The sequence below is a fragment of the Mytilus galloprovincialis genome, chromosome 14 (assembly GCF_965363235.1).
Source record: "Mytilus galloprovincialis chromosome 14, xbMytGall1.hap1.1, whole genome shotgun sequence".
NCBI classification, from domain to species: domain Eukaryota; kingdom Metazoa; phylum Mollusca; class Bivalvia; order Mytilida; family Mytilidae; genus Mytilus; species Mytilus galloprovincialis.
This window is the reverse complement of record NC_134851.1, coordinates 32496961-32522956: the sequence shown is the minus strand read 5'-3', so window position 1 is coordinate 32522956 and position 25996 is coordinate 32496961. Positions and strand designations below refer to the sequence as shown.

The 25996-nt window shown below is 31.5% G+C and overlaps 2 long non-coding RNA genes across 2 annotated transcripts in view; both read right to left on the bottom strand.

The window, feature by feature from the left end:
• Positions 1–2749: 2749 nt before the first annotated feature.
• The window catches only part of LOC143058946 (uncharacterized), a 38485-nt gene continuing 15238 nt past the window's right edge, over positions 2750–25996 (bottom strand). The window contains exons 2-3 of the long non-coding RNA XR_012973302.1: positions 4316–4501; positions 2750–3336 (exon numbers count right to left, since the gene is read on the bottom strand). This is a non-coding gene — a long non-coding RNA (uncharacterized LOC143058946). The remainder of the gene's footprint in view (positions 3337–4315; positions 4502–25996) is intronic.
• Positions 6003–25514, bottom strand: LOC143058596 (uncharacterized). The gene is made up of 3 exons (XR_012973143.1): positions 25390–25514; positions 8031–8060; positions 6003–6223 (listed from the first exon to the last, which is right to left on the bottom strand). It is a non-coding gene; the product is annotated as an uncharacterized LOC143058596 (long non-coding RNA).

Sequence of the window (25996 nt, the reverse complement as noted above, 5' to 3'; positions counted from 1 at the left end):
AACAACTACTGCCAATTTCAATAGGATTTTACGATGAGGTGTCATGAAACTGTCTATGCATGTTGTTTTTATTTTTGTTGTGATAGGTCATATCATCTAAATGATCTGGCTGTATTATTGGGATTCTGTTATATCTCCATCTTTCTGTCTTATTGAGATTCTGGTATATCAAGATCTTTCTGTCTTATTGAGATTATGTTATATCTCCATCTTTCTGTCTTATTGAGATTCTGTTATATCTCCATATTTCTGTCTTATTGAGATTCTGTTATGTCCCATCTTTCTGTATTATTGAGATTCTGTTATATCTCAATCTTTCTGTCTTATTTAGATTCTGTTATATCTCCATCTTTCTGTCTTATCGAGATTCTGTTATATCTCCATCTTTCTGTCTTATTGAGATTCTGTTATATCTCCATCTTTCTGTCTTATTGAGATTCTGTTATATCTCTATCTTTCTGTCTTATTGAGATTCTGTTATATCTCCACCTATCTGTTTTATTGAGATTCTGTTATATCTCCATCGTTCTGTCTTATTGAGACTGTTATATCCCAATATTTCTGTCTTATTGAGATTCTGTTATATCTCCATCTTTCTGTCTTATTGAGATTCTGTTATATCTCCATCTTTCTGTCTTATTGAGATTCTGTTATATCTCTATCTTTCTAATGTATGTGTCGTTTTTGTACTAATTAGTACATATGGCACAGTGTAGGTTTCACCTGTGTGTTTAATTTTAACAATTATCTAGAAAGGCATGTTGTTGTCGTTCATGGTTTACTATACACTGTGGGGTTTTCTCATTGTTGAAGACCATTCATTAAATCCTAGCCCTCTGGTATTTATTGAACATGTGTCTTACATTTATTGGAAATCTCGCAAAATGTCGTATTTAATATCAAACCGGAAGTTTTTAAGACTGGAATCTTGTTATGTTTAAGTATCTTGTTTTATAGACTGGGTTCCTGGTATGTATAATTGCCTTGATACATGAAATATGTTGCATACAAAAGTATATCTTAACAATACAATACAATATATTTATTTCAAATACACTCAGTCACACTCACACGTGAAACAAATGGTAAATACATATAAAATACAATCCCATACAATCATGAAAAGAAATAAAAACAACTTTGAAATGGAATACATTAATAATTACTATAGTTTATAGTATTTTCGTTAAACATTAATAGTACCAGCTTAGAATTATGTGGGCAAGTAAAACTATTTTGATTCCATCTTATTGTTTGTCGGTATATCTGTCAGGCTTGTTTCTGGACCAAGTGATGTTTGTTTTTAGTTGTTTTTATTTATTTGGCTGTTTTGGTTTATTTTGTAAAAGTCAGGTGTTAGTAATTGACTGTAAGATGTTTTTGAATAATACCATTAATATGTCTTCATAGTATACAATGTACAAAATAAGAAAAAGTTTAAACATTCCCACATGAAGGAGCACAATCGCTTAAAAGGTTAAATTATAAAACAAAAACTGGCAATGGCTTTTGAAGATTTTGCAAGAAAATTGTAAGATAAAATGAGAAAAGAATTCCTAAACATTTCAACAATAGTACATTTAATACGTTTGATATGCTTTTAACAATCTAGTATTGATATATATATATATATATATATATATATATATATATATATATATATATATATATATATATATATATATATATAAAGGTAAATACCACATCATATCTTTTGATATTGTTCATTGCTAAATGATCATTACATAGAAATATTCAGGCTTATTGTATATTTTATCATAAAATAAGGGTGTGGATAAAGTTTACAGAAGATAGAATGATAGTCAAAAGAGGGACGAAAGATACCAAAGGGACAGTCAAACTCATAAATCTAAGACAAACTGACAACGCCATGGCTAAAAATGAAAAAAAAACAAACAAACAACAGCTCACATGACACAACATAGAAAACTAAAAAATAAACAACACGAACCCCACCATAAAACTAGGGGTGATCTCAGGTACTTCGGAAGGGTAAGCAGATCCTGCTCCACATGTGGCACCCGTCGTGTTGCTTATGTGATAACAAATCCGGTAAATAGTCTATTTCGGTAGGTCAGATTTGTGAAAGGGAAAGGGCTTGTAGTTACGACGAAAGGAACATATCCGATATCATTTGTGAAACGGTTATTCCATAACGGTCAACCAACTCGTGATGGCGTCCGTAAAATTTACGAAGGGATGATTTCAACTTCACCATTTTGAACTCTTGGTTTAATAGCTTCCTTGTGAGCAGAGTAACCCTCTATCAAGAAAATCATGATATGAAATGCAAGCCCGTGAACATCGTATCAATTGGGAGATATATATCCCGTATGCAGGTGCTGCTGGAAAGTTGCTACTTAGAAATGGAAAGTTCACAATTGGAAAGCTGAAATCATCTCTTTTGTCGTAAAGTTTTGTTTTCTACCGACCCTCATTGTCAATTTCTAGATGTAAGTCAAGATATGAGGCCGACATAACTCTATCTGTAGTATCCTTTATCTCTAGCTCTTATAATAATAAATAAAAGAAGTCGGCAAGTAGAGGGGCACAGTTTGTTCCCATTGGAATGCCGACCGTCTGTTGAAAAAACACGTCTTCCGAACGTAACAAATATGTTGTCAATCAAGAAATCAAGCATCTTGATAATATCAGTTTCAGAGAATTTTTTGTTTGAATCAGAGTGATCCTTTACAAAGTAGGATTTATCCCTCCCTAAGAGTATAGATTAAGGGCCAAAAATAATGAATGGAGAAAAAGACCAAAACAAGAATTAGGAAAATTTATTAACAAAATAGAATAGAGAATATTGGATGTTGTAACATAAAGATTAGGAAGGAACGGACACACTTTATAAAGGATAGAGTCAAATTGTAAATGGAAATGAAGGAATACAAAAATGAAGGACCTCTCTGTCCCCTCATCAAGGTCCCACATATATTTCATTATTTTCAATATAAACCTTTTATATATGAAAAAATAACAAATTTCGTTATAAAGGTTTGTCATCATGTGACATGATTTGCGTTTTCTACACGCCACCGTATGGCTGTATGTATTCTGTAAAACAGTTTGATTCGAGGATTCACATTCAACATTTGGTCACATGACAGTACTCCCACTCCCAATCATTTGTTCCTCTATAACAGTAAGGCCTCCCTTTACCTTTAGGATCTCTGCAGTAATTAGTCACGTGATCAGCTGGATCTGATGGGAGGTCCCATGTATTGACTGTATCCCAACGCTTACATGTGGTCCCAAGAGCACTGCAGCTGACTTTACCTCTATAAGAACCATAGCTGTGACAATCATCTACTATAAAAGACAATTTTGTAACAGTGCATATAATGTGCCAATCCTGAAATACATTTTTACTGTATTTGTTATGAATTTTAAATGTAGAATGATTATAAATCGACGACTAATATATGAATAAAATAGGGATTTAATGTGTACTGTTTTTATTGATTGATGATATAGTTATGAGCTACAGACGGGGTTTTATCGCGTCTATAAGACATTATTAATGCATGTTATGTTTTGGTTCCTGTACATAGTTTTTTTACTGTATACCTCAGTACCTCTAATTTCTTGTATCAATAATACATAATAATGAATTACTACTTTCGAAATTAGTTTTCTATGCGGTATGTATCATATCATATACATACTTCTTATTCTATATTTATGTGATATCTTACATTGAAGCTCTTAATGCATTGTTGACAGGCGTAGCGAATTATAATCCTGATAACTGTTGTCAACATTTCTGTTCCTTTGATGGATAACTATTGTATCTAAATACTTGTATGTACATAGACTTTGTCCTAGTTTGTTTTAAATATTGCAAATATAGTGAGAAAAAAAAACATTTGAAACCAAATTTACTTAGGATTTTAAATTAATGCAAAATAGCAAAACATGTACATTCCCGCTAACATGTTTAACCCCGCCACATTACATTTGTATGTACATGTATACATGTGCCTTTCTCAAGTCAGGAGCCTCTGAAATTTAGTGGTTGTCATTTGTTTACGTATTACATATTTGTTTTCCGTTTTTTTTTTATTGAAAAAAGGCGGTTAGTTTTTTCGTTTGAATTGTTTTACATTGTCATTTCGGGGCCTTTTATAGCTGACTATATGGTATGGACTTTGCCCATTGTTTGAGGCCGTACGGTTACCTATAGTTCTTTATCTCTGTGTCATTTTGGTCTCTTGTGGAGAGTTGTCTCATTGACAATCATAATACCTCTTCTTTTTTATATACAATATGTAAACAAAATAAAACATACCACCACATGACATACTGAAATCTGACCAGGTTCCATCCGATTGGCAAATGCTGCTAGGACAATGATCTGTTGACTCATCAGTGTTTAAAGATTTACAGCTGTATAAAGCTCCCAAAAGTCCATATGACACGTTATATTTGACAGTCAATCCAACGGGTATGCTTTCAACCTGTTGACACGTGTCACCTGAAATACAGAAAAGATAGCCATGTCATAAAAAGATGATTGTTATTGTTATTCATTTATCTGTTGGAAGGGAAAATTGCTAGAAGACAATTGATACAATGACCAAAAAAATAACAAAGATAAACAACAATTTCCTAAACACTCTAAATACCCGAACAATTAAGTACGTCTAAACATCAAGTGAATACTTGTGTTCTGGACGGGTTATATCATCTTCTTTTACTTGTGACACCTGCATTACACCCAAAAAAAAAACGATGATCAATAGTTATCGGTTATAATATAAAAAAATACGGCTAATGTTAAAACATTGATAGAATACGAACTGGACCGAGAATATTTCCGATTATGGAATAATATATCTAGACAAGCCTTCGTCATAACTCGCTCGATTTTGTATCTCCATTTAGATGAAGAGAAGCGGGGTCACCCGAAGTTTGCCAATTGTCATGACAGCCTTCGTCACAACTCAACCGATTCCGTACCCCATTTAGACGAGGACAACCCGAGTAACCTGAAGTTTGCCGATTGTCACGACAGTTTGTATAGTTCATTGCCTTTTTTTAGTTGTAGGAAAGGCTAATAATGTAGTATTATACAGTATGTTACTGTATAGCATATGATATTGGACAGTCATCGTATTTTGACTGCTCCAATAGAACGTTTGTAGGTTTAATTAAGGGTTGAATATCTTACCGAAGTTTGAATATAGTAAAAAGCTATAGATTAATGATGAACAAAGATATAACACCGACCGAGATAACAACTTAGAACTGATGGAATGGAATGAATTCCACGGGGAGCCAGACATTGTGATCCAACATAGTAAGTGTTTTAGATATGCATACATCATCTTCAATGTCACTCCATATAAAACATATTGCAATCAGGGATAAGTCACAATTGGGAGTAGGACACAATCGGGAATAGGAAATAAGTTTGACAAATGCAATGTCACTCCTTATAAAAAAATATTGCAATCAGGAATTAGACACAATCTTTAATAGAACACAATCGGGAATAAGACACATTCGGGAATAAGCAACAATTGTGACACCTGCAATGTCAGTCCAGATAAAAAATATCACAATCAGGAACACGACACAATTGGGAGAAGGACACAATCGGGAATAAAACACAATCGGAAATAAGACATATTCGGGAATAGGCAACAATTGTGACACCTGCAACGTCAGTCCATATAAAACATATCGCAATCAGGAATAAGACACAATTGGGAGAAGGACACAATCTGCAAAAGAACAAAATCGGGAATAGGATACATTCGGGAAAAGGAAAAAAATTGTAAAGTTACAGATAACAGACTATACCGATAGATAAAGATCTTAAACCGACCGAGACAACAAGTCACTCGTAAGTTGAGTCACGTACAAATCTTATTGGTGAACCAATGTTTTATTGTGTAAACACTTTTATCAGCACAGAATATTTATGGAATGATAAATCTGTCACTTATCTTATAAAACTTACATTTTCTGACTGGACAAAATTCCCAACCAAAAAGTGGATCAGTTGTATAACACCATGGAGTATATATATGTCCGGGATCTCTACAATAGTTCGAATTGAAGTCCGACATATTTTCCGAAGTAAATGGATGTGGGTGTGGTGATTGGATATTCCACATTTGGCAGGTTCGTCCACTGTGAGTATAATTAACATGTCCATCATAGTTCCAGCTTTCTTCGAGATAGCAGTCCACTAAGCAAAATAAGAGAAACATTCATTGAATGCATTTACCATTCAAACAAGCAATACTTTTACTTATTTTTACAATATGTGAGCAGAAATAAATCTTACCGCAAAATTAATCTCTTTGTTTCTAAATTTTAATAGACTTTAGTTGCTTCAATATATTTTGTAAAAAGTAAAAAAAAAAAAAACGGAAAGTCGGTGATTTGACAACTGTCAAATTCTGAACTTGGTACAGGAATTTTCTTAATAAGAAAATGAAAAAATTAACCTAGTTTTATTAAAATGTGTTTATAAATTCTTTTATATCCTTTCAACTCATCATGTTTTGAATTTGTAGCAACTCAATTCATCCATATATGAATCTACAATTTGCAAAGTGGAACAACTTGTTTGTGCCTATATTCATGATTGTAATTTTCAATTCTCTGCAAATTTTCAGTTTATTATACATTTGTATATAGAAAACAAGAACGCAGGCCTGTAATTGTTTCTTCTTTCCAATTTATATCTAACTGCATAATATCCATTTATAACAGACTTTAAAATTGTGTTATTCCTAAATCGAGAAGCGAACATCCTTAAATATAATTAATCTTTCTTGTAAAATTGCACCAGGAATCAGACAACACTATCAAAATACAAATATAAAAAAATAAATATCACAAAAATACTTAACCCCGTGGAAAATTCAAAACGGAAAGTTCCTAATCAAATGGAAAAAATCAAAAGCTCAAATACATCAAACGAATAGAAAACAACTGGTATATTCCTGACTACGTGTAGGTACAGGCATTTTAGTATGAAGAAAATGGGGAATTAAACTTTGATAGCTAGAAAAAAGCATCCATCATTTTTCTTCATATCTTTGACTACATGTAAAAGAGGGACGAAAGATACCAAAGGGGCAGTCAATCTCATAAATCTGAAACAAACTGTAATCTATTTAACCTATCAAGTTTTAAAATCAACAGTCATTATTTTTCTTCTTTTTTGTAATCAAAATCATGTTTGCTTTGATACAACGTCATGATAACGCATACTGTTGTATCATATGTGTATGGCGTCAGAGGATAGACAAAATAACCACGTTTTTTTCACATTTTTAATTATCGGTTTTTATTTTACTGGGAAATAAATATAAATCATTGCAACCAATGTAATAACATTATTTCTCTATTTCTTCGTAAATTTATCCCTTTCTGCACCCATTATATAAAAAAATTTAATCAACGTGTGGTTTGTTTGATCTCAGTTCTTCATTAGTTAAAATCCGATTATGACGTCGACTTTTCTGATTTTCCTCTGAATTTCCTTTAAATTTGAAAATTTAACTGTCTCGAATGGATAAATATCGTATCACACTCGATGCAGTGGTGGAATCTATATTTCTCTAATTTTATGGAAATTTATACCTTTCCGAACCAATTGTTTAAAAAAAAATAATCAACGTGTGGTTGTGGGTGATCTCAAACGATCATTGGATGATTGTAAGGGTCATAACCTCTTTAGCTAACTGGATGAATCAAAATAAGCTAACAGGTGTTAATGAAATTGACAACTTCGTGGATTGCGAAAGGCTTGAAGGGGATTTTCGATTAACAAAAAAAAGAGAAAATATATTGTTTAATCATTAGAGAAACAGATTCTTACATAGTTACACGTGGATTATCGGATTTATCCAATCTCGATAATTAAATTATAAATTTTTAAAGTCCTCGCCGAGGCTCGGACTTTAAAATTGATAATTTAACTATCTCGATTGGATAAATCCAATAATCCACTGGTATCAATGTAATAACATTATTTATGTTACCTCCTATTGGTGCCTTTAACTCCTTGATGTCTGAAATGGAAACATTATGTCTATGTAAGATGATCTACAACTTCGTAAATTATATTTTTATGTAGAATAGTTTTAGAGATTTCACAATCGATAATATAATATGCATGAAATGAAAATATTATTTCTAATCATTCTATACGTAAGCCGATCTACAATCTTATTTATCATTTTTATATGGGTATCATGTATGGAGATTGGAAAACCGATAAGGTAATAAAGTATATATTTGTGTGTATCAGTTACAGAGGGTCAGTAGCTTATCAATGTGTTCTGCGTTTGAAAGACTAGTGCTTCTTGTGATTTTTTTATTATTTATGTAATTTTATCTAGATAGATAAGATAGGTAATGACTTTATAAATGGAAATTATCAATAAGCAGGTGATGGGTGTATCTGTGTAAGTTATGTCTAACTTTTTGTCAATTGTTTAACTGGTTTTTTGTTGCATTACATAATTATAATCTAATGCATAATTGGTCGACAGTTTACTCATAGCAAGTAAAATTAGCACATAGGTACAAAGACAAGAATATAGATGTCCTAATTCGAAAGTTATATCATCGAAAAAGAAACATAAAATTTCATATTGTATCAAATCTTATGTAGAAATATAAGATGTGCTCTAAATTGTTCTTCATTGCTGTATATCGAGGGAATATCAAGTACATTTCACTCGACTTTTACTGTGACTAAGGAGAGAATCGACACAAGGTCTATCATTGACATTGACAAGTATAAAAATACATAACCATGATTGTGCTTATATTCCTTGTTATTATTCCATGTTTAATAACCTGGGGTTTATTTCCACCAAAGATATGTGTTATGCACTGCCTAACGTAGACAAAATGAATGTATTGCATACTAAACCATACGCCTTGTAAGCTTGTTATAAAATTGATGAAATACAAAACTGTTGAATTGATAAGAAGACAAATGAAAACGCAATCGGCGATCTCACTAGTAGCACGATTTTAGTCTGAAACGGTCATTTTGGTCTGATCATATCTTAGTTGACTGGATTTACCGCTAGAGAAAAACGTCGAGACTTTTTAGACCGTTTAGACTCCGTTACGATCGATAGTCTCATCAGGTAAATCAGACCGTTAAGGCATGTCAAGATTAACCAGACTGGATCTTCTAGCGAGCTGTTAAGATCCGTTACGACGGTATCAGACCAAAACAGACCATGGATACAAAATTACGTTAAGAGGCTGTCAGACCGTGTTCAGTCGTGTTCCGATTTTATTAATTTGGACACAAAACGGGTAAAACTTTCCCAGTGTTTATCAGGGGTTGCTCCCCTTTTAAGAATAAAATTAAAATTAAAAAGAATACGGTTTATGTTAACTGAAAGTCTACCATGTCCACTTAATTAACTAAAGAAAATAATCAACTCTAATTCATACCTCTTCCTATTTAATTATTTTTATATTAAAAAAAAACATAAGTGGTTCAAAGTCATACTGCTGCGCAAACCGCGGCGAATTGAGTTTAAAATCAACCGATTGCCGAAATAATATTTCTTCATTGAATATAAACATCAAAAACTTTATATTTTAAAATGGTTTACAAGTGATTGTATATAAATATTTATGCAATTATAGACTAGTGCCGTGGTGAAAAATTTGTCAACTTGACGTTACAGATAATTTTCATACCCTGAAAAATTACGGATGTCGGGATTAACACTTGAAAACGTAATCTAAATATGTTTAATTAAATCGTTGATGTTACTTTTTTTCAATATTGTAAATAATATGCATTATCATTTAACTTTTCATGTTTTCTATATAAATTTCATTTAAGTTATTGTAAACTTGAGACAAGGAAAAACTATAACAGTACTATGTATGTCTTTTGTCGTTTTCTGTTTATTGTCATAGCATTCATTGTCCGTTCATTTTTGCCAGACTTGTGCGTTTGATTTTCCATATTTGTTTTTATTGTGTCTATAATCCAAAAGCCATTGATAACTTTCTTACATACCAGATTTAGAAGCATTCGTTAAAAAATAAAGGTTTAATATTATTGCAAAAGTCTGTGAATTATTGAAAATAGGACGTTCCGGAAAACACAAGTCGCTATATTAAATGCTTGTAAATCTCTGTTACATGTGGTGCGCTTCTATTTAAATACCTTTCTGTTAAATAAGAAAGTGTAAAAACAGTTATTGAAATCCGGCTGAGAAAAAGGGAAAACGAATAGCGACTATGTAACTTATTTTTCAAATATCGAATACACAAATAAATCTCTAACCATCCACGCTTGCAATTGGTTTTTACTGACAGGTGTCTGCTGGCATTCGATTGGATATCAGTTTTATGTAGGCGTAACAATTCATCCCATTTTTCCAATCAGCTGTCTTGTGTGCGATCTCATACGGTTCACATAGTCTAGTTTTTTATAATGATAGCGATAAAAATTATTCGTGCAGAATATACATACACTATAAAACAAAAATATCCTGTCCAAAAATGACTTACGAGACACAATATTAACCAAATAACTATTTAAAAACTAAGACAGCATACATATAAAATATTATCATTCATAACCATTACTATTTAAAAGGGAAATATTATACTATTAGTATCATGGTCCCAGCATTTTAACAAATTTATCAAAAAAAGGACGTTGTTGCAATGGTGTGTCAGTGACTTTACGGTGCGTCTAAAAATAACCTAGACCGCCTCGGTGCACTATAAGCTCTCGAAACTGCACTAAGACCATGATGGAACACTATAGCGAACTTTCTATACTAATGAAATGTCCATGTGTGGAAAAGAGATCTTACTATACACTGTACGGACATTTAGACTTATTCACTAGCTGTGATATACAGTAAAAGATTTAGCAAGGATAGCAAGGATACAAAAATTACGATATTAATAACGCTAAAAATTAAAAGGAAAGTGTACGCTATGTCGCCCGGAATCCGACACTGACCTAGCAAATTACGATATAATTAAAACATTAGCAACTTTGTAAAAAAATATATAGAAAAAATGTCTTTTCTTTTCCTTAAACTGGGAATATTATGATAATCAGATAAAGGTCATTTCTGTCAAAAACGTATGTTACGAAATAATTGAAATCGGATTTAGATTAGATTTGTGATCGTTGGAATTTAAATAATCTATCTCTTTATTATACCTTTTTTAATCAAACGGAACACATACTATAGGAGATGTGGGATATATTTCAATTTGACAGCAACCAAACGACAAAAAATCATAAATGAATCAAGAGCGCATGTTTAGTCTTCAACAAGAAACAGGTGTCTACACAAAAGGTCAAGGTCTGAATCGTCATAAGTTTGTATAAAATTTGTAAATAAAATAAATAAAAAACAATTATATGAATGAGTCTTAACAACTAAATATTCATTATTTACACAAGTTCGAATGATCTAAATAATCTACATTTTTTTATCGTAAGAAACACGTTTGTAAAGCTCATTTTCTGTTCTCTTAAAAAATTTGACTTCTCTTTTTTCATTTATTACCTACAAAAATTGCTCAACCTTTCATTCTGACAGCGTGAAAGACCAAAACCAAGGTAACACACTATTATAAGTCATGGTATTCGAAAGCAGGAGATTAGTACTCTATCAGACAAAACTGCAATCACGTTTACCAAATACTTAACCAACGCACCACAAACTAATACCTGCACCAAGTTAACGTATAATTGTGATATGAAGAGATGGCAGATACCCACAACCAACTTGGAACCACCACCAGACAGAAGGACAAGTAAGCATTTAGAGGGCTGGCACCCCATGTGGAATTTACTGACCCCATATATACCGTATTAGGTCACTAGCACACTATGTAACTAATAATATTCAGTATGGTGATGCAGCATCTATCCTCTAACTTGGAAACTAAATGAACATTGAACATTCATATGTGTATATCAGTGCCTTGTACTTGTATGATATTTGTCTTTATTTATTCATTAAAATATGAATCTCTAATAAGACTTTATTTACAAAATATAACACATGAGTAAAAAAAAAAACACTTTCAGAAAAAAAAGAGTAACTATAAAAAGTGCGACCCCAAAATATATCTTTCCTTTAAAAAGTATTTCATGGTAGAATTTGACATCAAAATGGGTCAAAATAACAAATATCAACTAATTGCAATACTAACAAAACTTAACTTAATTACATTGTTTACAGAAGCTCCCATTTCGCCTTAGTTAATTCTTGTGTACCTGAAAATTTGTACTAAGGCAAACTGGGATTAATTTTATATATATATTTTGACAGCTAAGGCGAAATGAGTATAAGCCGTTCACACAGTGTTTTCACAAACCGGTAATTTCTTCGCCCAGGGATATGAATTTGACATTAAAAGTCCCTCAATAGCTTTACAATACCCGGCCGTGTCATTTCCGTATATTGTAGATGGAACGTGTAATATACACAATGAATTTCATACACCAGACATACAATACAGGTGAATTTTACCTTTTTGGAGGACTCCGAAGAGGTGGTGCATTGCATGTGCGCTAAGTTTGAAAAAAAATCCAATCTTTTATTTGGGGTACGTCTGAATACCGCTAATGACCTCCTGAGTGCACTCAGGACATACAATGTGCACTCAGGATCCTTCATATTCATCGTATTTGCACACGATGGGATGGATGGATATATATTCGTTACACGCTGCTTATCTAAGAGTTAAATTTTGGTAGAATTTGAAATCGAACTTAGATAGATTTGTTAATTCTTATGAAAAAATGACACCAATTATTGAGCCGTTTATTATCCAACCAAGCAGGAAAGTCCCTGAATCGACAAAATTGATCGCATTATCTTATTTTTGTTAATGAATTGTGTTGTTAGTACTGGTCCGGGAACACAATTATCCCCCTTCAATTTTCGTTGTCAATTTTCGTTCACAAATATAGTTACCTTTAATTTCAATATATTTTTTCTTAACTATTTTTTTTTTGCCTTTCCTTTGAATTTTTCCCCATTTTTTTTTTTTTTTTTTGCTATAATGTGAATGTAAGGTCATCTAAGAGAATTTCTGTAAAATTTCTTTTTGATATTTTGAGCAGAAATGAGTGATTTGGTTAGGTAAACATAGGTGGGATTTCCCCTTTTCGGAAGCTCTCTGGCTGGTGTCCTTGTGTTTAGAATTAGAATTTAGAATATTTAGAATTTAACCTTAATAAGACAGATCAGTATCTGAAAAAGAATACTTTATTGAACGAATGAACTTTATTACCTTAGAACTACATTTCATAGTAACAGAGAAAATATATATTTACAATTATTAATACCATGCACATTGGTTGAAAAAACAACTTGATTTAACTTGCATGTAGCTTGCAGGACCGATTTACCTGTAACATTTGTAGAAATTTAGATTATTTTTATGTAAGATGACCGATAGTGCTGTCTCAATTCAGAGTTTGAACTTTAAAAAACATGATTAAGTGTGTATTAATATAGTACAGAATAGTATAGAATGTGAAAGCGATTCCTTTGATATAAAATTTGCAGCAATATTCCAGTATAAAACGTCTGTCTATCTGTAGCTACATCCAACACTTAATATGTCATGATATAATGATATTCGTCACAGGTATCTCTTGAGCAACAGAAATGACAAAGTCTGTCTTGAAAGGGGTTAGTTGTTATAACTTTATGAAGTTAATCTCTTTTCATGCTTTTGGAGAGTTGTCTCATTGGCAATCAATACAACATCTCGATCTTTTTTTATTTTTTTTATATATATAAAGTTAGACTTCAATGCCCCCCCTCCCCCACCACCATTTTTCTTGAAACTCCTCGTAGATTTATAATAGATAGCTTACATATAACATATGTTTTGATAGCTAATAATAAAGATCTTATTTTAGTTTAAAAACTTTACGAATGCTCAGCAAAGATTAAGCGTGTTGCATTCGAAGTGATCAGACTACCGCTAGGCCATTTCAACTCAAAATATATAAAATATCGTTGCATCGGTAAAACTTTGAATCATTTTTGACAAAACTATTAGAATTTAAGACTGCTCTGCTTTTACAATAACTGTTTACTTGTTATCATTTCAATGAATATCGAGTAATATTTGTCGATGGACGGTTGTTGAGTTAATGCACGGTATTGTGATTTTCTTCACAATTGAATTTATAGAACTTTTTGTTAAGATTCATTGTCATATGTATCAAATCAAAATAGCTTTCTATTACCAGTTCTTTGGCGTTGCAACACCACTGCATGGTCATCCAATCAAAAAAGGAAAGTTATGATATTTATTTTATTAATAATATAATCTTTTATTCGTAAGCAATACAACTTACAGAAAATAATTATTACAAATATTCAATTACATCAGTGAAATATATTTACATTTAAACAATTAGTCAAATAATCTTATAAGTAAGTATACCATTATAACAGTACAGCAGAATAGGATCAAATGGATTTTTAGCATTAATGAATGAATTTAATTTCGTGCCTTCTCAGTCAGAAATAAAAACTTCCCTTTAATTGGTAAGTTCCTTTACATTATGAACAGACACTGGTGAGAACCCAACCACTTTAAAAAGGGGGTCCCAACCGAGCACAAAAAAGGGGCGAGTTCCAACTGTATATATATGCCCCCATTCAAATGCATTGATCGTCTAAAAAGTTTAAGATTCGACGGTTTTCTCCAACAATATGGTTTGATATATTTCTTTCGAAGTTCATTATACTTTTCACATTCTAAAATAAAATGATATTCATCTTCAATTACTTGTTTATCACACCATATTACAAAATCTCGGATATCTCTCAAAATTATAAAATCGACAAGTTTCTATATTCAAACAGTGAACAGACTGATTTATGCGGTATTTACAAATAAATGGTTTTATAAATATAATTTACAGCACGATCTAAATAAAATTGTTGGGGTCAAATACATCTATGCAACATACATTTAGGCGAGTCTTCAAAAAATTAGTTCATTTCACTATTAAGGCAGCAACCATTTGATTTTCTATGGGCTATGGATTTTTTTTCCAGACAAACATTTTTTTGGCGACAAATTTTTTTTCTTTCAATATTAACATTACATATAGTGTCAGCTTAGGGTGAAAAAAAAACATAGCCCACCCCTTCCACCCCCAGAAAATCAAATGGTTGCTGCCTAAAGCTACCGTTTAATCTATCTTTGAATTCAATTAAAAACAAGTTCACATTTTTTTAAACCCTAATGTAACCGTATTTTAAAGCGTTGTCATCCGTATCAATACATTGTTTATCAAAATTGAAGTGCATGAATATTATTAACGTCTGGGATGAGTGTGAGAATTCTCTGTTGGTGGGAATAAACAAAATTTAGCTGAATTTGTATTATTCAAATTAATGAAAAGGCAAGCTAGTGTGTGTTTAAAATGATATTGTTTGAATGGATTTATAGCATGAAAAATGTGTGTAACCGATTTTAGGTTGACTTGGATTGCGAATTTGAAAATAATATATTTGTAAAATCACATTCTATAAGATGACATATTTTGTAAGTACGTTAAACTTTTATTCTAATTATAGTATCTTTGAAATGCATTTTATAGCTGACTATGCGGTATGTGCTTTGCTCATTGTTGACGGCCGTACGGTGACATATAGTTGTTAATGTCTGTGTAATTTTGGTCTCTTGTGGACAGTTGTCTCATTCGCAATCATACCACATCTTCTCTTGTATATTTATATACATGTAGCTATTACTTACAACTGTCATGTGTACATGTTCCAGGCTCGTGCCGCTGAAAGAGGTCCCTTTTCAAGTTTGAAAATAGGTGAATAGGTCGGGAAAACTATCAGAAATATATATGATAAAAAAAATCAGTAAAGTTCCCACTACTTTTTTGGTAAACTTTCTTGCTTTTCCCGAGTGTGTTTTTGTGATTTATGCAATTTTATTCATGGACTAGCTAGCATAAAGAATTACATGTACTTTAAATGTATAAAATACATTTTTTCTACAATGATGTATAATTAGGAATAGAAATTAAAAGCCTAATTCAAAAACATAAAAAGGATTTTTTTATTTGTATCTTTAAATATCTTCGAAAATAACTGCGTTTGAAAGCTTCTTTTAATATGATTTACTCGTATATCGAAATGTGTTCATACCAATTGTCCCGCTTAATACCGAACCCGCGTAAACTTAAAAATTAAGACATTACACAATCAAAACATTACAATTTTGTTTATTACAGATATTTTATCATATCCACGGTTGAATGCACAATATCCTCACCAAGAGAACCATCTACTGTTAGAGGTGGGACGACAGCCTTGATGTCGTGTGCAAAAATAATAATCACTTGGTACGGTTTCAGCTTGCGTATTGTAATTTTAAATAGTATAGATCGATTCGTGTTTTAAAATCAAACAAACGCTACTGCTTGCACTGATGATCAAAAAAATACTTTTATATATACATATATATAAAAAACCAATGTATTTGTTACATGTTGTTGGTAATAAATTGTATATTTGAAGATCATATTCCGTAATGTTATGCCCTGAATTCTATTCGATGTCTATAAAGCAAATAAAATCTAATTTAAATAATATATTGGCAAAAAAAGATAAAGGACTTAAATGAAAGTAATAAAATTCTCCTACACTACAAACCATTAAAAGTCTGAAATGGCCTATATCTGTACTCGACTGTACTGATTTTTACTCGACCAGTCTGAATTCGTCTGAGATTTACTTGATAGTACTCGACTGTAGTCTGAACCATACTTAACAGTCTGAAGGTGTACTTAACCATTTTATACGAGTCTGAACCGTACTCGACCTAGTCTGAACCGTACTCGACCTAGTCTGAACCGTACTCGACCTAGTCTGAACCGTACTCGACCTAGTCTGATCCATACTCGACCTAGTCTGAACCATACTCGACCAAGTCTTAACCAACCTAGACCTATTCTTTAAAATTGAGAATGGAAATGGGGAATGTGCCAAAGAGACAACAACCCGACCATAAACAAAAAAACAACAGCAGAAGGTCACAAACAGGTCTTCAATGTAGCGAAAAATTCCCGCACCCGGAGGCGTCGTTCAGCTGGCCCCTAAACAAATATATACTAGTTCAGTGATAATGAACGCCATACTAATTTCCAAATTGTACACAAGAAACTAAAATTAAAATAATACAAGACTAACAAAGGTAAGAGGCTCCTGACTTGGGACAGGCGCAAAAATGCGGCGGGGTTAAAGTTTGTGAGATCTCAACCCTCCCCCTATACCTCTAGCCAATGCAGAAAAGTAAACGCATAACAATACGCACATTAAAATTCAGTTCAAGAGAAGTCCGAGTCTGATGTCAGAAGATGTAACCAAAGAAAATAAACAAAATGACAATAATACATAAATAACAACAGACTACTAGCAGTTAACTGCTCCAGACTTCAATTAAACTGACTGAAAGGTTATGATTTATCTATCAACTGAATTTTATCAATTTAAATAAATAAAAATGAAATTTGAACAGCAACTTGAAATTAAAAATGTATTCAATACAGTATTGAAATTAAAATTTCACAATAATCAATCATAATATAACTTCAACTCAATATTAATCAACACTTACATAATGATGTATATGTATGTGTATATTTTCAATATTATTCAAAATTTTATAAATATTTCGGAAGTATTTTATGGTAACTGGACTATTTTCACCATTAACTTAAGCCTAGTATAGATATATGGTGTCAGTTGAGTTCAGGTAATAATGCAGTGAATGTTTTTATTAAGATATATATAAAATAGTATATAAAACAACTTAATATTTTTTTTTAAAAATGAGAGCTTAATTGTTTTGTTTTATTAAACCAAGAATTTAATATAATCATGATAATAGAATTTCCATAGCAATCCTTGATAATCTTTTAAACAGGAAATGTATTCCAAAGTAACAGTAAAAAAATATTTCAATTAATTCAAGTATTTTTTTTTGTCAAATTAACATGGCATACATAAAGCACTTTAATATGTTCTTATTACCTCAGTACATGTGTGTTTTACAGGTAAAAAGAAAACCCTATTTTCTTAAATTCGTGTATTACTTATCTAGTACATACATGTATATTCAAAAGGCTTTGTTATTTAATTTAAACAGGATGTTGCAATTTTGAATCAATGTTATTTAGAATTTAATACCTCTGGCAAAGTGTGATCTTATTTATGAGTTTGCCCCCAAGCAGAGGTTATACTTTATATTTCACCACTAATCAGAAAAACACTTTTATTTGTTTATTTAATTTTATCCCTTTTTTTATATTAGCTATATAAAATATATTTTTTTTTTTTATCCTAAATATAATCAGAGATATATTTCTTTTATAAGGTTAATTTTTTTATAAATTTTGTTGGCTGTTGTTATATATATATATAAGTTAAACAGAAATTTATTTTAACAGTTTTTTGGTCTAGTATGGTTCAGACTGGTCGAGTATTGTTCAGACCTTTGGTTAAGTACGGTTTAGACTGAAAAAATAGGTCAAGTACATGTCGAGAATGGGTTAAGACTGTTTCAGACTGGTCGAGTAATAGTTCAGACTATTTTCAACGGCAAAGATAAGGGTCAAGTACGATTCAGTACAGTCAAGTATGGTTCAGACTGGGGTCGAGTAATGTCAAGTAAAAGTCAGACCAATTCAGACTGGTCGAGTAAAAATCAGTACAGTCGAGTACAGATATAGGCCATTTCAGACTTTAATGGTTTGTAGTGCTATATAAAAATATTAAGATTAACTTGAAACAATAATTACCTAAAACATAACCATTCTGCCTCCAGAAAACTATTAACAAAATTCATCATTAGCGAACACACTCTTTTAATAGAAAAGGTCAGACATCTTAAGATTCATAGATATCAGAGATATTGCAAATTCTGTAATGAGATTGAGGACGAAAAACACTTCTTTCTCAAATGCTCTAAATATAACTTTTATAGAAAAAAAAATATTTTGACTCAACGAAAATCAATTCGGATAGGAAAAGCACTGTTAAAAATGACATGCTTAAACTTACAATATTTATACTAAACCCCACATCTCACAGTCAAATTAAAAATACAGCTTCCTTAACAAGAGTCATTAGAACTGAGGACGGGAGACCCAAAACAATAATTTGAACTGCTGCATCTGTAATTTAATATTGTACTGTAAATTTTTGTATATATGTTATGTTTGTCAGAGATTAGATTTTTTTTATTTATATGACAATAAAAGTATTTGATTATAAAAATACAAGGCAAACGTTTTGTTAATAGTTCGTTAGAAATCATTGAAATATATGACAATTTTCAAAAAATGTTGTTCATACACACAAAAGTCATTATAATAAAATTGAGAATGGGAATGGGGAATGTGTCAAAGAGACAACAACCCCACCATAGAGAAGACAACAGCAGAAGGTCACCAAAAGGTCTTCAATGCAGCGAGAAATAATGTCTACATCCGTTGCTGCATATATATTCTTACGACGCTAAAAACGACGATTTTCCAGTAAAAATTTCAAATATATTTGTCAAATATGTGAGAAAATACGTAACCCTACGACATAAAAACTTTATTTGGGTATTTTGATTTAATTCAAGATAAAATAAACACTTGATCATGATCAAGCATGTGAACAATCTTCTTTGAAAATAAGTTTTATTTATGCATAGGTCGACTTCGTTTTCTATTTCTATTTTTTTGAGTGAAGAATGAGTACAATACAACTGATTTTGTGTCAAATACAGTTGAACAAATTGAAGTTTCTAACGACCTTGACTGGCTATACAGATACAGCCCTTGCACGGTCGGCCCTGGCTTGCGTATTATTGGGCATTAAATAATTTATTTTTTTACCATGTGGTAATTAACATAATTTGGAATGAAAAAAATATTAATAAAAGTTTACTGAAAGAGAAAAATTTGAATAAATAAATGAATAAAAAATTGATAAATAAGTAAATAAGTAAATAAATTAAAATCTAAATACAGTTGGGTACGAAATAATAGCTTAAACCCTTTCAAACTGTTCTAGTAATCTCTCCATGCCGTATTGCATAGGTTATGATTAGCCCTCGGGGAAAAATTCAAATGTAGGGATAACTATGACAAGTATGTGTATTCCCGACAAACACTGACAATTACCAAATTCGTTTATTACGTGAACATGAATGCATTTTGTATAACCATTAAATCTGCATATATATATATATATATACATATATATAAATAGTTAGATTTAGTGTTACCAGATTTACCTTTTATATTTATTCACACGTGTGTTGTGAGGTTGATTTATTTTGAATTATACTAAATACTAGATAAAAAAAAATAACGAATACATGATACATAATTGTAGATAATCCAAACGGGCTGTATGACATTATAAGTAATAACACGGGCCATGCTTGTGAGAATTGTGTGATAGTGGTTAGTTCGTATAATAAGTCAACGTTCGGTATAATCAGGGACTGTTTTACACCAGGAACGGTGAAATCGAAGACATCCAAAACCTTTGATAAACATGGAACTATTTTATTGCCAATCAGCCAATTATTGTACAACTTAATAATATCTTTGACTCATTGGCACTCATACCATAATGCACATCTTCTTCAGTGGCGGATCCAGAAATTTTCATAAGTGGGGGCCGACGGACTGACCTAAGAGGGGGTTCGCTCCAGTCACGCTTCAGTGATTCCCTATATAAACAACCAAATTTTTTCCCAAAAAGGGAGGCCCGGGCCCCCTAAATCCACCTAGGTTCTTATATCTATCTTTACGATTACGTCGCTTCTATATATCATTGTCCATACTTAGCAAACGACAGTGTGAATATTTTGTGTATGAGTGACAAATGATTCGATGACATACTTATCAGCCTTCGGTAGTTGTTAGTGTATAACATGTATAATGCAGGCTTTAATCTTTCAAATTTCTTCCTTTATATGTCATGCATCAAATAATAAGTAGCATTATACATGTGAAAATTAAGGTGATAAAATCTAAGGTATAAAGTAGTGATTAAGACCAAGTTGAACGAGTCCGTTGTGTATATACCGCAACGGATTTCTTAGTGCACTAAGAAGAAAGTTTCAGCACCAATGACTCTCACAAAAACGACGTTTTAAGTCCCCAGAGAACATGGATATAAGAAAATATAATTATTAGTATATAACTCATATCTATGGTATCAATAGATATAGTAATTGTGAAGTTAAATGACTTTTTAATCAGCGTGTGCCACTCGGCACGTGACGAAGACCTTAATGCAAATTCCCAATTATCACAATAAAAAGGGTGAAACAGCTTGTATGATTGGAGCTTTCAAACTAAATGGTAGACCCGACCCCCAACATAGCAGGGTTCAAATTTTGAGTTGGAGCCGTTAGACTGCTCTATAATTTGATATAATTTGTCTCGAAAGCAGAACTACACTGCACTGTGAGTATTTGTTAGATAATCACGCGCGATTTTATTATTTAATGCTTTACGAAATAACTAAGATCAGTGTATTTGTACTCGTAACAAAAAGGAGAAAATATTGGACTGCCTCTCTTCAATTTTGTCCAGTTACCAAAGTAAAATCAAAATTAAATTCTCCGACAATGCACATGGTGATATATTGTATAGGTCATTCCAACACTTACACTTGTTCTTTTATTTGTGTGGCAATTTTAATGACCATTTTAATTCAAAGCTTGGATGTGCATCCTTCATTCTCCAGTACGTTTGCATTTCTACATACATCACAGTCAGTAATTAAAGTTGTGTGTTAAACGTCAATACGAAAGCAAACAATCCATAGTAAAAAAGATATTTAGAGGGCACATATGTATCTTTCGTCTGACAGCACGTATACACCACAGTTATCGTAAATTATATAAACATATAAAAAAAATCGAAAAAAAACCCATTATTTTTCAAGACAAAACAAAGAAAAGAACTGATAAGTGCGGGTAATCCATGCGCCTTGCCTCCTTTATGTTTCGATATCTTAAAAATTAATTATTCTTTTATCTATTATAACACGTGAAAACTACACCGGTGAGTTCCATACATGTCATAAACTTACAGCTGGTCCTGAACATGCATGAAGTATTTGCCACTGGACTTTAAACAACAATCAATCACACTACAACTTATAGTATATATAGTTGTGAAATACAAAATGTATATTATAATGATACAGTTAGATAAATAAATAGAATACAAATACACACTACTTTATATAACTGACACAATTTAAAGGAATACTCTCTAAACTATATAAGTAGAGAAGCGAAACGTTTCTTTTGAATACTAAACAAACTTCCTAACAGTACATGTTTTTTAAGGGTTTTCCATGCGGCGCTCAAATATTTTGCATGGTCTTTTGGTATAGTGTTTAGACATATATGATATTATAAGAACCTTTAACGTATAATAGATTCACATTCGTTATTTTGCTCAATATAAAAAAAACATAAGCATTAATTTATATTAAAAACTGAAGGTCAGACATCACCAATACGTGTATACACAAATTCATTCATTCTTTATTAACGTTTAGACCTTTTCATCAAGAATGATGGTGAGAGTAATTGTAAAATATAATAGGCATGTACTTTCTTACGTTATGGATCATTGATTTTGTTACCTGTTGACCCGGTTGATTACTAGCACGTGCCATTGAACTCGACCATTTTAACTAATAAAACAGATTTTATTTTAAATTAACGCCATATATATATACAAAGTATAGACAAAGTACTATATACATATTATATGGATAAGAAAATAAATATTATAAGGAGATATTGTTTGAATGAACAATTTTATACGGTGATACTTTAACACCGCCCCGACAGAGACTGAATGCAGTATATGATCAGGTTTCGGGATCCGGGAAGTCTTTTTTTCGAATTTCCGGATGTCAGGAAAATTTTTGTTCCAACTTTAATAGAGTAACTCGCACGAAAAAAATAAACATACAAAAAAGGCAACAGTTTCAACGGTAAACTAGGACATATATCAACAGAAAACGAATTAAAGAAACTGTCTTGCATAAAACAAAAATATTCATGACTGTGTTAATTTGCCTCTGCTGCATTTCTGTGGATTGTCTCATTGGCAATCATACAACATCTCCTTAACTTTTTTAGGTTACGTTTAGGATTTTCCGTTACTAATCTTCAAATACAAAAAACATTTTCACCGGTGTTCACAACATTTCAAGGTTAAATTTATAGCATACATTCTGGTGTGTATACAGTTAACATACGTCCTTGCATTTAATTATCAATATATATTTATATAAACTAACATTTATTAAAAAATAAACAACATATATAGACGAATAATTTATTAGTTCCTCAACAAAACTAGAACAGAAATAAAGAATCAACACAAGATTTAATCTTTTTTTTTTTAATTAATCAAAATATACTTCAAATTCTAATATTAAAATACATATATACATGTATTAATCTAAAATGCATTATCGAGTAGAAGGGGCGCAACTCGTGGTATCAAACCGGTATACTGAACGGATCTAAACAGGGTCTGAAAATTTTGAATGTTCTTTTGTATCCATGGTCTGTTTTGGTCTGACACGGTCTTAACGGGTCTAAACAACCCGCTAGACGATTCAGTCTTTTCCGTCTTGACATGCCTTAACGAACTGATTTACCTGATGAGGCTATCGATCTGAACGGCGACATAACGATCTTAAATATCTTGACGATTTTTTCTAGCGGTAAATCCAGTCAATCAAGATGTGATCAGACCAAAATGACTGTTTCAGACTGAAATCGTGCTACTAGTGTCTAATAGGGCATAACAAAAAAAAAACATACATTTTTCACCTCATAAAATATATAAGTTTTAATATGGATTGAAAGAATTAATTCACGAGGAAAACAAAAACTTTTAAAAATCCTTTATGGATTTCAAATTTGGCTTTGTATGTTCAAAAACCTCAGTTAAGACAAATATTGAATTTTCTAAATAGGTAAAAGCATGCAAGCATGAACGCACATTATGGATCAATCATGATTTGGTCGAACAAAAAATATAAAAAATGTGTGTTGCGTTTTTAATATCTGTCTGTATAAAATTCTTGTTATTTAGCCATTGCTATTTGAAGAAATTACTAAAGTTAAATGAATTAGAATATCGAAAGAATAGTTTCCCACAAAATTTACATAGCCTGTTTTTCTCAATCACTGAATAATGGAATATTGTTTTGTGCTTTTAGCTCCGTATCTTAAAACTATAAATTGATAACAGTCTTAAAAAAGAGTCTTTGAAACAGAGTAATGCACACTCGTAATGTAAATAAAGTCTGCTATTATTGATAACATATGTTTAACAAAAATACCGAATTTAATTGTTAGTGCAAAAAGGTGAAAAACCATAAAAACTTACACAATCAAACATTAGATTTGAAAAAAAACAAAAATCTGTCCATGTACACAGATGCCCTACTCGAACTATCCTTTTGTATGTTAATTGAACCATGACATCGGGGTAAAATCTCTAATTTTGCATTAAAATTAGACAGATCATATCATAAGGAACATGTATACTAAGGTTCAAGTTGATTGGACTTCAACTTCATCCAAAATTACCTTGACCAAAAACTTTAACCTTAAACTTGCACTATCATTTTCTATGTTCAATGAACCATCAAATAAAAACTTTTATGTGGCAATAGAATTAGAAAGATCATATCATAAGGAACATGTGTACTAACTTTCAAGTTGATTGTACTTCAACTTCACCAAAAAACTATCTTGACCAAAAACGGGACGGACGAACGAACAGACGAACGAACGAACGAACAAACGAACGAACGCACAGACCAGAAAAACATAATACCCCTCTACTATCGTAGGTGGAGTATAAAAAACAGACGACCTGAAAACAACTATAATATTACTAACTTACATGTAGTACATGCATTTATGGAAGTGCCACTTGGTCTTATATCTATCTTTATCTCTCGATTGTATGACATTGTTTATAGATGATCTGTTATACTGACAAAAACTAAGTCAGCAACTTAAACAGACATGATTTGACAAAAAAGTGGGATTACATAACCAAAACTGTGAATTAATAAAATAATCAGCCGATTTAAAAAAAAATATAAACATACAATGTACAAGTAAGTCTAACAAAAAAAGAAGTTGCAGTTGATAATAAATTTCACATAGTACACTAAACGAATAGTAAATGAATTTTGTCATTACATTAAAGTCAAAACTCTTTATCAACACAACAAGTGATCAATCCTAACATCGATAGAAGATACTTACTATTTTTTCTGACTTTTCGCAAAATATTCCATCCTGATTTTGTTTCTAGAGCATAATAAAAAATCTCAGATGTATTAAAACAAAGTTGGCAAGTCAATGCAAATTTATCATAGTTAGCTGCAAGACAATGTTCATCATTGACGCATTCCACTGCGCACTGTAAAGCGCTGTAGTTATAAAAGATCTTATCAGTATTTGAATTGTTATTTGATATGATCCTTTTGTCTTTTTCAACAGAAAATGTGTTTTGTTTCAATTCGAAAGCCGCAGAATACATCAGCATGTTAAAAGCTGCAAATATTAAACCAACAGTGGTCAATATTGTATAAGGAATCGTCATTGTGGTCATTCTTTGTAATAACTCATAATATATTTTTTCTGATTTCCTTCTGTTATATTTTGAATTCTTGATATTACTATGATGCATCGACGACAGCAGCGATAATTATGTTGTGGCAAAATGATATTTTTACATTTTGAGGAAAATAAGAATAATTAGTTATCTGCACACATTCTTATTGATACATGAATTATTAATGCAATACAATAGTTTTAGAATAAATATGGAGATATAATTCAGATCGACAATAATAAAATGACATGACAT